Source organism: Schistocerca cancellata, chromosome 2, assembly GCF_023864275.1.
Source record: "Schistocerca cancellata isolate TAMUIC-IGC-003103 chromosome 2, iqSchCanc2.1, whole genome shotgun sequence".
NCBI classification, from domain to species: Eukaryota; Metazoa; Arthropoda; class Insecta; order Orthoptera; family Acrididae; genus Schistocerca; species Schistocerca cancellata.
Window position 1 is genome coordinate 697,865,564 of NC_064627.1, and position 13,935 is coordinate 697,879,498.

A 13,935-nucleotide genomic window follows, 5' to 3' on the forward strand; every position below is an offset into this window, starting at 1 on the left:
AATCAAAGAGATAGGTGGTAAAATAAGGAATATAGAGGAAGTAGCACTTGGGAATTTGAAAATGTATGGATGTGCAGAGACACTGAACATAGCAAAGAATTTACTGAAATAGATAGTGAGACTAATGCTTTAATTAGTTTAAGAGGATTGGAAACCCTCATTAGTAGAACAGAAAATCTGTCATTGCTACATCTAGTTCTTTGTGCAGTACCATAGAAAATCAAACATAAGTTATATGTCATAGTAAATATGATAAAGTATAAAAAACATTTATGTTGTAGTGAGTATGTGATTAATTTATAATTTCACCACGTCAAGAAAGTAGAATCACTAGTAAAGGTATTTGTAACTAAACTAAATTTATGATGATAAATGTGGAAATACAAATGAATATTCAGAGGAAGCTCTAAGGAAGAAGTCAGCTTTGAATGTAGTATAGCTCTGGAAAGTAGAACTATGAGTGAGGTACTCAGGCACATACTACTTTTAAGCTTTATTGCAGAAAGCGTATGACTTTGAACAAATAATGGATGGGTAATTAAGCTAAAATGATGTTATGTAAATTACTAGGACATTTACTGTTTGCTGGAAGTATACAAGTATGGATCATGTATAATGACATGCATTCTACACTACTGGAGATATGAAATACACACTTATAAACAGTGTACCATTTAATGGAAGGCCAGAAATAAACTTAGTGTCTATTTATTCTCCTGACCCTGGAGGTGGCTATCAAATTACTATTTTGAGGACACCTAGAGAGCAGTACGGGTGAGGTGGGCCTCACATTAAGTAGAAGAACTGAGAAAAAGTGTTCCATTTATTTTAGTTAAATAATTATAGTTATTTTAATTGCTTACCTGAGGCAGAGTTGGCCTTTTTTTTTATTTCTTGGCTCACAAATGACATTATGACAATATCTTCATTTTATATAGAAATATTAGTACTGGTTAAAGATAACCATCAGGGTTCAAATATAAAGAATGAAATATGTGTTAAGTTTTTTCCAAGATACTGTGGGCCTTTTAGAATATTAAGGACACCACATCCAAATATAGTATTTCTGTTAGATTCCAAAATGGGTAAAGAAAAAGGGCTCTATAACAATGATACAATAAGGAAATTTAAACTTCAAGAGAATCTCCCATCTTTACAGATTAAGTGCCTAATGACTGCCAGGTTCCAAGTTAATTTGCTTCTTTACTTCATACTTAAGTTTTCTGCAAAGCAATTTATTTCTCTCAACTATCCTTTTGTATGCAGTCTACATACCTCTGTTACTGTCTTTATAGTATGGAAGTAACAGGAAAAACCTCTTACCTGAGTATAAAGAAAATACACCAGTGAAAAATGATTAGAAGCTCTATTTGAATAGAACAAGTGAGACTTCCCAATTTTCAGGTGAGATATTTTTATACCTTTCCTAGCCTTTATGAATAATGCTTGGGCTTCATATATCTTTTATTGGAAAGGTTCAGACATATAAGGTGTTAAATATGTACTTTAAGTACAAAGGTACTTATAATCCAATACATGTGTTTCACACATGAAATACTGTGAGTTCCCACTGATATACATTGTGGCAATTAGAAGCTGTTTTCAGAGGTAATGCTGACAGATGGTACAGGGTAACATCCAAGACATATTGACATAAAACATTTCCTTTTACGCATGGATGAGAAGGTCGTGGGTATTATGTTAAGATGCACTTGCCAGTAAAATAATGAAACAGGGGAGGAGGAAAAGTGCCAACTACACAGAAAACGGAATGTGACATACTGTCAAACAGGGTGATTTCGGACGGTTTTGTCGTTATATTTATTGTAACTTTCATATATATTGTTAGATTAAATTGACTGTTATGGAAGTGGTAAGGTATATGTGTAACAAATAAAATATCCCAGAACCAGAAAGTGTATGTGTAGGTATATTTATCTGAGGCAGTTAAATAAAGTGTCTGAAGTCACCCCATGGTTTGGGGTGATTTTGGACACGTGTTTTTTAAATCTCTGTCCGAAGTTACAGTATATAGAGGGCAAATACGGACAGTTACTGCCTTTTTTCAAAATTCTACATGCTTTTTATTTGATCTTGGTGACATTTTAAGGCAGCCCTTTGTTACAAATAAGTGATATGGAATGATATAATGAATTTTCTATATTACAGATAAGTTCTGCACGAGCTCGTTTAATATTTTTGCTTAAGCGAACAGAAAGATCTTCTGACTGTCGTTTGAGGAATAAATGCACCCATTCTTCTCCTGGCAAATTATTACGAAACTTCCTCTTTTCGGTCAGATTTATCAAGGTAGCTTTTAACTAAATATCCGATATCCAATTTAGTGAGGAGGAAATCCCCAATGTAAAGCAAGATACCTTGCTTCAATATTTCTTTTTCTTTATTTAGCACTGGCTGTCCTCCCACTTTTTTTTTTCAGATGTGCTTTCTGCACTTTATTTTGTAGGGTTGGTTTAAGTATACCATACAAATCTCACACTTTTCTGTATGATAATTTACGACTATGAATATCACGAACAGCTTTATCTAAAAGTTCTGGGTCATAATTACATTGTACTGTAGCACCTCTTCTGCTCTTATACGTTCTTGGCATTGTCCAAAATCACAACACACAGTACACAGTTTTACAAAAACCATTGTTATTTTATAACCTTGCACAAGAAACTCGACAAACTTGTACAGAAACTGTTTCAATGCTGTTAGCTACTGAGTGCATCAACAATTACGGTTACAATAACTTCCTGCTCGGCGCAGCAATAGAGAGTTTCCACTTTACGATAATGCATGGATTTTTAACACTGAGACTGTTCGTCAATTATTCACCTAGGGAAAAAATTGATGCAAAATAAAAGTTGTGGGAAGTGATACATGCAATCTTGCGCTTAAAATAACTCGCACACGGACGTTAAAATAAGTAACTTTTTGTTTCTATGCAGTGGCAAAGAGCAAATAAGCTATACTGTCCGAATTCGCCCCAATGTCCAAAATCAGTTTGACGGTACTAAAAAACCACAAATGGGATGCCACAGCACACAAACTATTTACTCAATGCTCTGATAGATGGCATTTGTGTTGCCTGTGATAAGCAAGCACTAATCACTTGTTTTAATAAGTGAGGAACAAAATTAGTCTAAAAAAAGCCTCATTATTTCTGCTGACAGTGTGCTAGTGCATAAAAGATTTATGTAAATGTAGAAAAAAGTAATAATTAGCAATATATTACATAAAGTGGAAGAATTAAAGAGCTATAAAGTAAAGGTTTTGTCTCTGGCAATTGATAAAAAAAAATTAACAGTTAATGAAGAGGTGTTCTCAACAGGATACAGGAATCTATATTGTAATATATGTATATGACAGTTGTCCATAAAATTGGAAAAGTAACAAATCAAAGGTACATCTGTCTGTATTGCTCTATGATTTTTAAAGTAAGCGAGATGTAACCACGTGAATAATAAAAAACAAGGAACAATATTATAATCAGGTAACAAGGAACGCGTGCTTGACAACACCCCTTAAAGCCAAGTGTATGTGAGTGAAGGCTTTTTATGAAATACTCCAACAACATGTATGTAAATTACAGCATTGCGAAAAGCACAAAGAAAGGCTATTATAGGAAGGCAACAAGAAACTTGTGTTTTAATAAGCCAGTTAAAATTTACTAGGCTATGGAGTAACTTCGATGTTGAAGTTACAGAAGTAGGGCTTATAAACAGTGTATAGTATTTCAAATTTTAAGATAAGGGTAAGTGCAGCTCTTACAGAGGTATGAAGCTAGACAATGGCGGCTAGTCAGACTGTTGAAGGGCCCTCAAAAGTAGTCAAAGGCAAATAGACTTACCTGAGCAATGACTGATGTTTTGAATCTTTGTTACCAAACATGATGACTTTTCACAAAACTGAGATTTGGAATAACAGAAAGTAGTATGGAATAAAATGTCAGCATGTAACTCCTTTAGGTAAATAAAAGTTCTGTAGTAGTACTCTATTAACTTGTATCCACAAAGACAAATTTGTTCATAAACATTTTCAATATGTCACAGCTTGAAGATCACAAATATTGAAGAAAAGATTTTTAAATGTTTAAACCAAAGCAGCTGTTTACTTACTGGTTGATTAGTTTCAGACTTCACCCATTTTCACATGCCACATATTTGTATTTACAACCTGTATAGTACAGACAGTTTTATTTATGTCATCACACTTAAAACTTTTTTCATATTTTCATTATCCAGCATGATGTAACCACTTGACATCAATATTTTATTTAAAATGGAGAATTTGTTCTTACTGGATTATACTGTGTGTGACACGCCACACCAAACACATCCTAGATACAAATACAAAACTAATCAGCCAGTAAATAAACAGCAGGTTTGGTGTTAAAACATTTAAAAACGTATTTTCTTTGAATCTGTCCAGTTTTAGTGTTTTTCATGCGACGTTCTGATAAGCACAGTCTGCTGAAATTCCAACTGCTTTTTTATTTTCATATATGGAGATGAGAAGTTTATCATTTTTATTTATGAGGCTTCTGGTGTTTTGATAGAATACACTAAATTCATTTCCCACAATATCCTCGGCTTTGTCCATGCTGCAGTATTTTCTTGAACCAGGAGCTATTTAGACTACAATTATATTTACGATGCAGCTCTGTATTTTGGAAGAATTTACCCGAAAAAGGCCTAGTGACCATGTTGGAAACCACTGGGATATGATGGATACTGCTTCGGTCAGAATGGATGCTTTTGGCTGTCAACCATGCAAGCAGCCTGTTACCAGAAGCATTCTGATGCAAACCGTGCTGTGTATGATGTGACTTAGTGTAGGGCAATGCTTCAATAACATCAAAGTACAAACATCCCTTTCCCCTAAGTGATTTTCCAAGCTGTCCATTAACACATTCCACAGAATGCTTCATCCAGAGCTTATCATATCACTCAAAGAATGACATAATTTTCACACTATTTTGAGAAGCATTCTCAGCAATGTGCATGTTCTCAGTTGTATAATTCAGGCTACTATCCTATCTGTTAACTGCACATCCTACTATGGTTACCAATAAATCACAGATGACGTCACTGCACCCGGCACTTAGTTTAAAAATGATAGTTACCTGGTAATCAGTTCTCACAGAGTTCTGACATTTCGCTCCCGTGATTACTACCCAGCAGTAAAACTCTCTTGATCTTTTGGTCTTCATACAACTCTTCTTCCTATATTTGTCTTGAACATTATGCTCTGTATTGTCAGACTGCTTTGGAACTTCTTGGGATGTCTGAATGCTTTCATCCTGTCTCCAAAGCACTGAAGCTACTGGAGACAGTGAGACAAACAGGCAGACTTGCAATGTCTCCTGGATCTTAGACAGTAGGTAAACTTTCAGTCCCTGTATTTTATCCCTGTTATCCTTAAAATTCCAAAGAATGTATTCCAGTCAACACTGCCAAAGCTTTCTCTATATCTACAAATGCTATAGACATAAATAAAGTCGTCTTTTTGCAGTCTATCTTCTAAAATGAATCTTATGGTCAATACTGCTTCTCATGTTCCTACATTTCACTGGAACACAAACTGATCTTTCCAAAAGTTTTTGCACTCATCTGCACATAATCGGTGTCAGTATTTTGCAATAATGACTCATTAAATTAATTATTCCTTATATTCGTACCTTTCAACACTTGCTTTCTTTGGAACCGGAATTATGTTGTTTTTTAAGTCAGAAGGTATTTTACTTTTCTGGTGTATCTTACACGCAATATGAAATAGTTGCACCGTACTATGCTTTCCCTGGGACCTCAATAATTCTGAGGGAATTTTGAGTCATCCCCCATCGACTTTGGTCATTCAGTGTTCTGTCAAATTTTTCCATCTCATGTTTATCTGCAGTGTTTACAAGAAATTTCTTGATAATATTATCATTTTCTGAGATATATTTGGAATTTAACATGAGTAGATACACAAAACTGATTTAATTCAACAGAGATGAGATTAATACATGTTAATATGTAACTGGACATGATCTCACCAAGTTTAAAATAACAAAAGTTATGCAAAACAGAAATTCCATTCTCATGAAACACAGAGATTCATACCTTTTTATAATGTCTGGTAGTGAAGTTACTAGAGAATTATACACATACTTCTATATTTTAACTGAAGACAAAGCTTTAACAAACAATTTTGCCTTCCACAAAATAAAATATTTCTTCAACACTTTCCAGACTCCTGGAAATTACTTTAAAAGACTTGTTGAATTGTAATATTACTGTTACACATATGTCCCTAAACATGAAAAGTAAATAAGAATTTAGTCAAATTCCATGTATGTATGTATGTATGTATGTATGTATGTATAAATGATTCAAATAACAACAAGCACACATAAATATTTAACAATCTTTTCCGACCTAAAACATAATATCAACAGGAGCAGGTAGAGGTTTGGAATGTGAAGACTCTTTGTCAGACTGCAACAAACAAACGAACCTTCCTTCATCACCAGAGCTTTCATGACACATTGCTGTGAGATTCATCATTTTCTCATCCTACAACAGGTTCACAAATGCACAAAGCACACTACATGTAAACCAATATTATATTTTACACACTATTCAGAAGTTAATAATAAATTAATATGGTAATCACTTAGATTTTTTTCATTTACAAGGGTAGTTAAACTTAGATTTTTTCCTTTACAAGGGTAGTTAATTTATATCTTGAATTCAATGGGGTCTAATATCAGCAAGGTAGTAATCATCAATGTTGATAATTTAATAAAATTTCTTTCCCTTCAATAACACACTAATACATTATGTAAATAAAAAGCATAATCCTTTAAAGCATCCTACATAATTATTTTGTGAGTTACTTTAACTGGCTGACATAATTTGCTATGCACAAAAATAATGTAAAATCACTTACTAAAACGAATTACAACTAATGATTTTTTTTATAATATCATGTATGAAAGAACTGTAAGTTACTGAGTTATTAAAATTACATGTGAATTGACACTTCGCATTTTGTAACTTAGTACCTCCAACCAGAGCTCTCAACACAAAGTGCAAACTGCCCACCACCGTCAATGTGACACAACATAACATTTAACTCACTTGCATGTTAGAGGTGCACAGCAAGTGTCACAATTGCAACAAGTGTCATTTAACTAGTGGAGCAAAGAAATCTGTCCACATATTGTTTACATATTACTGGTCACAGTGAGAAATGGTGCTTTCTGCCTGCACTGTCAATAATTCTTGTTTGACCAAGCCACAATCAAGGGCTAATTTTAACAAAACTGTAGTGGCACTAGACAGATGTAAATTAACAAATAATTTTAACCAGACTATTATTAATTAACACTGAAATATAAATCTTCAATGTGCTTAACCATATATAAATCAATCTATAAAAAAGTACAAAATAATTAAATCCATTTTAATATATGAAAAGTACTACAAAATAATTAATAATATAACAAAAATGGCAGTTTCAATTGTTTGTCTTGTAATAAATGACACACCAAGTTTTAATACATCGATGATAACTGTCAGAGATATGTGATCCAAAGTCCAAATACAGTACCTAAATGAAGTTTGATTAACAAATAATTGTCTCAATACATTGCACTGATCCAAAATAGGAATGTTTCAAACCAGGTGACTTAAAAGATACCAAAGCTCCTGGAACTAATGCGATCTTGTGTATTTAAAAAATCATTTTTGTTCTGTAAAAGCATACAGCAATAAGTTAGTTTGATTTTATATTCATAAAAATACATTACGATGGTCTACTAACTAATTTAAAGATATGTGATAATGATCTCAGAACTAATTTACTGTAGTGAACCTGCACACACTAGTATGGCTATGAACGATCTACCATGCCTTTCATATTTTCTCAGCTTTTAGTGACATTTCATTCAGTTCAATTAATCTCCTAAATCACATTTACTTCATACTCAGATATCATTGGTCATCAAACGGCAATCAAAATGTAAGTTCAACTTCACAGTTAAAATTATCCATGACAGGACCCACTGTGTGTGTCGCGCACATGGGGAAAGGGTGGGGAAGGGGGGGGGGGGGCAGGGCAGGGGGCGGAGGGGGGAGCAACAACAAAAGTGCGCTCGTTCAAATGATCAACGAACGGACACACCAAGTTATAAAAAACTGATCGCATTTACTATAAATGGGAAGGACTGTGCTTCACTGACAATATTAAAGAATAAAAAGTCATGGCATATTTATCTTCTAATTAGTATTCCTCAATAATGGAGAGCAAAAACTTATCTTACAACCTCTTCGGTTGAAGACACGGGACAATATTGATTAAAGAAAGAAATGCGAAGCAGAAATAGCAGGCTACTGCATGATCATTTAACAGGAAATCTGTATACTAGGCTTCAATCCAAAAGTGAACATAAATTAAGATAATAAAATTTCAAAACACATAATTTTCACTGCACACATTACTTTTTGAAAATATTACAAAGTGGGAAATTTTTGCACTGAAGAAAGTAATGTAAATTAGGAATGGCAACCATTCCTTTGCGCCTGAAAAAAATACTAACTCATAAGATCACAGTTGCATTCAAGTTACAGTATCACTTTTTCTAATATACTCCTCCATGCTGATGTTGCTGTTCTTATTGGTTGTGTGTGTTGGGGTGGGGATTACTTATTTATTTATATTTTTAAATATTGTAACTCTATGCAATGTTTTGTTCAAAATTATGCATGTACTGTTTACATTCATCTGAGAAAAATGGCATATTATTAAATCAGTTATTACACTTTAAACATTTTAAGGTAATTGGATAGATAAAAAAAATCTACTCATGAAGCAGCAGCAGAACACACACATAACAGATTATAATTAGGCAGCTTTCGGAGCCAGTGGTTCCGTCTTCAGTCAGAAGAGTTGAAGGGGAAGGAAAAGGGGTAGAATTCGGGTAAGCCCCTTCTCATACTGTCAGGTACGTGGGTGACTTTCCTGAAATCTACCCCTTTTCCTAAACCTCTACAGTCCTTTTCCTTCCCGCCTCTTCCTTCCCCTTCAGCCCTTATCCCTGAGGAAGGAGCCACTGGCTCCATACACTTGCCTAATTATAATCTTTTATGTGTGTGTTTTGCCACTTGATGAGTAGATAGTTTTATCTATCCAATTGCCCTATTTTGTCAAAAATTGATTGTTTTTATTGTTATTTTACACATTTCGATAGTGATCCTGATTGGGGCATCCAACAGTGTTGCCACAAAAGAAGTTTCTATTTCAATCTATCATTTGAACAAACATGTATAACACATATTACAGAACTCCCACTGGTAGAATGGGTAATATTACAACTGTAACAACATAAATGAATTTTTTTAGGATTAAGCACTAGCAAAATAGTAAATGTTATAAATATGGCATGCATAAGATTGTACAGTTACAGTTATTTTAGTGGAGATGTACATAAAATTATACATATTCATCAATATAAGTTGTAGGTCAATAACAATTTCATAATGTAATCACGCTACTGTAAATAAAGGCTCATACAGAAAACTGCAGCCAGAGTGTGGAACACATAAAAATTTCAGGCACTTCAGTAAGGCACAGTAGTTGTAGGAATGAAATAAGAGTTGCATATTTTTATTCTGGAAACTGAATTTGTAGATGTCTTGCATCCTGGAACAGATGAATAGAGGGTACATTATCTGTACAATACAGTTAACTTTTGCTTAATGATCTCCTAATTAACATTAATTAACATTAACACAAATTTAATATCATTCACTTGACTCAGTTACAACTCTCATTAGAAAATTGTCTCTTAGTAAATTACCATTGTTAAAATGTGCATATTTCTAGACACTCTATCATCTTCACAAATTTTCCAGTAATTCTCTGAACTGTTTTCAGACATTCTGAAATGTTTGTACAAGCACTGAAACAAATTTTATATTGCTGTTACAAGTTCGTCATAGTTCTATATACTTCATGTGTTTTCAGAGTGCCGTAGTATTAAAAAAATGCTGGTGCACTTTTAAATTTGCATTCTCCATACTACCAAATAATGTAAACCTGGATGATTCTGTGCCTACCATACCTGCCCTGATCCCTCAGACAAACAAACTGCTTCATTGAGAACCCACACATCTCCAGAACCTCCAACCACAATAATGTAACATTCATTACAATAGATGGATAATTAATAAGTACACTGAATAAAAGCCACACTAATAACACTGCATCAGTAATAATATGTCAATTTAATATTAATAATATATGGCCAGGAATGCAGACGGCTGTACTATTGTTAGAAATCAGTCACTATACACGATTTCTATGGGATAAAACGAAAAACCAAAATCAGAATGGGTGGACTACATAACAATTCTAGTGCCAATATTACACAATTTTTTTAAAAAATTTCATGCATTTTAGTTACTCACAATAATAAACATAAAAGTTAAATCGGTCTTGGGTAGCCCTTCAGATGTCAGAAGGAGTTTGCAGAGATAATTCTCTACTCTGACAAGAAAATATATAGTTTCTCACTGGTCATTTTTAATTTTTTAGCAAGGTGGTTGAAAATGTAAAAGGTCTTATGATTGTGTTTGCAGCACATATTATACTGCATGCACTATTTTTAGAATGAAGTAGTTTCTTTGTCCACTCCCCAAAAGAATCTCAATTGCTTGCAATTTCCTAGTCAACACTGTGATAAGTGCAGTTCTGTTCTTGTCTACATATCGTCTGTATATGTGATGAGGGGAAGTAATACCAACTTTGGAGAGCAAATAGCTGTTATGAAGTTCCTTGTGAAACCACAGAAAGCAAGTGTGTAAATTCTTGAAAAGATCTGCTGTGAGCCACCACTGGAGGGAATTCGCACAAGCCATCAGGTGGTGCTTGGGCCTCCACTAGAGGGAGTTTGACAGAAGCCGCCAGGTGGCGCTATACATGTCACCAGAGGATGCAGAATTTGTGTCGTCTCACTGCCCACAACTGTGATTGGTCCGCGAGTCTTTTTAAGCTACCACACTCAGACTGTTCTCAGATTATCATCAGACTACACTCCAATCACACTGACCATACAGATGATAGTGCAGTGGGATTTTACAAACGTAGACAGTGAGACTTGCCAAACAGCTCGACACCGTCACTGCAACAGCTGCTCAATAATATTGTGAATTAAGTACTAGTGTAAGGGGGAGGGGGGGAGAAAGAGAGGAGCAGGGAGGAGGGAGCAGGGGGGAGGGAGCAGGGAGGAGGGGGAGAGGGGTGAGAGAAGGGAGGAGAGAGGAGGGAGAGGGGAGAGAGAGAGAGAGAGAGAGAGAGAGAGAGAGAGAGAGAGAGAGAGAGAAGGATACAAAGTTATGTATCATTTATGTAAAATATATCGTAAATAAATACATTTACATTTTAATCCTTCTATAGTGTTTGAGGTGTTCTAATGTTCATTCTCCTCATTACACCAATGGGCACAACGGACTTCTCTGATGACGAGTTTGTGATTTGTAACTACTTGGATCTATGGAAGAAGATTCAACATCTCTGCATACTGAACCGTAAATGCAAGCACAAAAATCATAAAGCAACACACATAGTGTAAAACTTGGATAAATAAAACTGGCTTTCTTCACATGGACAAACAGCAGAAGGCTCCCTCACTCTTGCTCTTGCGCTCTCTCTCTCTCTCTAAACAGATAAAAATCAGTCTTCTTAAAATCAAAACTGTCAGTCATATTCACAGAACAAACCACAAACTATTTGTATCTTTACAGATATGCAATCGTTGTGTACCATTTCAGTTAGATACTGGTGCTTCAATCACACTGATTACTCGAACTACTTGCCAGCAATTGGGACACCCTAGCTCCAAAACCCAAACCTGTACCTAAAACGCTATAAAGGCAAAGTATCTTCTTTGCATGTGCACCCTGTAAGCAAATGATCAAAATAGGACTGTAATAGTGCCATTCACAGTAATTCAATCACACTCAAGTCCCATTATGTTTGGCATGGAATGCATCTGATTAGTTTGGATTAAATATTCAGAACAATGAGAATGCTATTGACACGCAAGTCCACCAACTCAGCATTCATCAGTTGTGTGACAAATATAAACATATGGTTGCTGGCATCCTGGAACACACAAAGAATTTTCATGTGTACAGTGTGCTCCAAGACAATGCTCACAATGCCATTCATGATAAAGATGCTTCTGAACTTTACAGATTAGGAGAAATTCTTGTACTGAAGCCTATTTCTTCCAGTCATTGGGCATCTCCTACAATTATCATAAGAAAACTGAATGGAAAAATCAGAGTTTCTAACAACTTTAATGCAACTACTAACACCTGTTAACAATCAAATGGTTATTGATTCACAATGGTCCACAATTTTCTTCATTGGAATTTCTTTGCCAATGAAATGGGAATCATATCCAAATATGGCACTGTCCTCTCCTCAATCGAATAGTGAAGGCGAACATTTCATTCACCCTTTCAAGGTCCCAGAGTCCAGTGTCAGATCTAAGGGAAAATGCTTTGGTGTTGTTTTCAATACCTATCACACTTTGTCTTTCCATGACATTTCACAGGCGAACTTATTATGTTGTTGTCAGCACTGAAATCTGCGGCATCTATGTCACACTCAACACAGCTTCACTAGCCAACTTCACAGCAAAGTTCTGCATGAAGGATAAAGTTTTCTAACATGTCTTTAGCAAGCCTCCAACTGGGAATCCACCATCACCACTCAGATGACAGGTTGACTCATTATACCGCTTGTGTCACTTCAGGCATCCATCAAAAACACTAAATCAAGTATATTTCTGTGATTATTATTATCCTACCACAGATTTTCAAGTTTTAGAAATGCTGCCTGCATCCCAGACTGCAGTCACGAGCAGTCCTTGCTGGTGCCTGACATTCATGCACATGGGTCATCGTATGAACTTGCCATGGAGGTCGAGCCCTGCCTGCCTACGCTGCTGTTGCCGTAGTGTCCAGTGCCATTCACAGTGAAGTCACTCACAGACACCGAGCCTGCATCAGTAAAGGTGACTGCATTAACAGCAGTGCCAATTCTGCAATCACCCTGCTGTTAGATATAGGCCTTAGCTCCGCCACACCTTCTCGTCGCCTACATTCACACTATGCAACAATAGTGCGCTATTTTTTGAGGGGGAGGGGGTAGTATTGACAGCCTGTTTGTTGACTGTACTCAGCATGTCATGCACCATACTCATCTCCACAGATGAAACATTTAAACTAGCAACCAAGTGCCACTGCTAGAGAGGGCTCACCAGACACCACCAGGCAGCCATCAAATTCACATCACCTCACTGTCTGTAATTGTGATTTGTCCACGTGTTTTTTTGAGCCATCGAACTCAGAGGTTTGCCTCATATTGCCCTCTGATTATCTTCCGGTTATCATCAGACTACTCTCCCGTAACACAAAGCATAGAGATAACACTGCAATAGGATCTTATGAATGTCCAACTCAAACATCAAGGCTTTGTTGATCTTTCCACAAGATTAAATGCTTAATTCTGATTATTACTGGACAACGACAAAACATTTAGACACAAGTCTACACTGAAGGAACCCAATTTGTGGCAACAGAAGTCACGGGTGCTCTTCCAAAAAATGCTTCTGTTCATATGGCGATCACTGCTGAGCAACTTTAAATCCAAATGTGAAACACTTTCACAACCATATCCCCATCCATTAACTGGATTTCACCTCTGTTACTTCATTCCGAACATTAGAGATAAAATGAAAGGATGACAAAATAGAGGTCTTGAACAAGTCTTTCAAAGAGACAATATCGGAGCAGAAAATGAACAATTCTTTCAGCATTAGTCCACACAAATCACAAAATCTCATGTTCACTGAAAGGATGCAATTGTGTT

General features: G+C 35.5%; 1 protein-coding gene across 4 annotated transcripts in view; it reads right to left on the reverse strand.

The window, feature by feature from the left end:
- Positions 1 to 8,095: 8,095 nt before the first annotated feature.
- Positions 8,096 to 13,935, reverse strand: part of LOC126162477 (LIM and senescent cell antigen-like-containing domain protein 1) — a 92,483-nt gene continuing 86,643 nt past the window's right edge. For all 4 annotated transcript variants that reach the window (XM_049919014.1, XM_049919018.1, XM_049919013.1 and 1 more), the window contains exon 10: positions 8,096 to 9,696. The gene's annotated coding sequence lies outside the window, so the exon portion shown is untranslated. The remainder of the gene's footprint in view (positions 9,697 to 13,935) is intronic.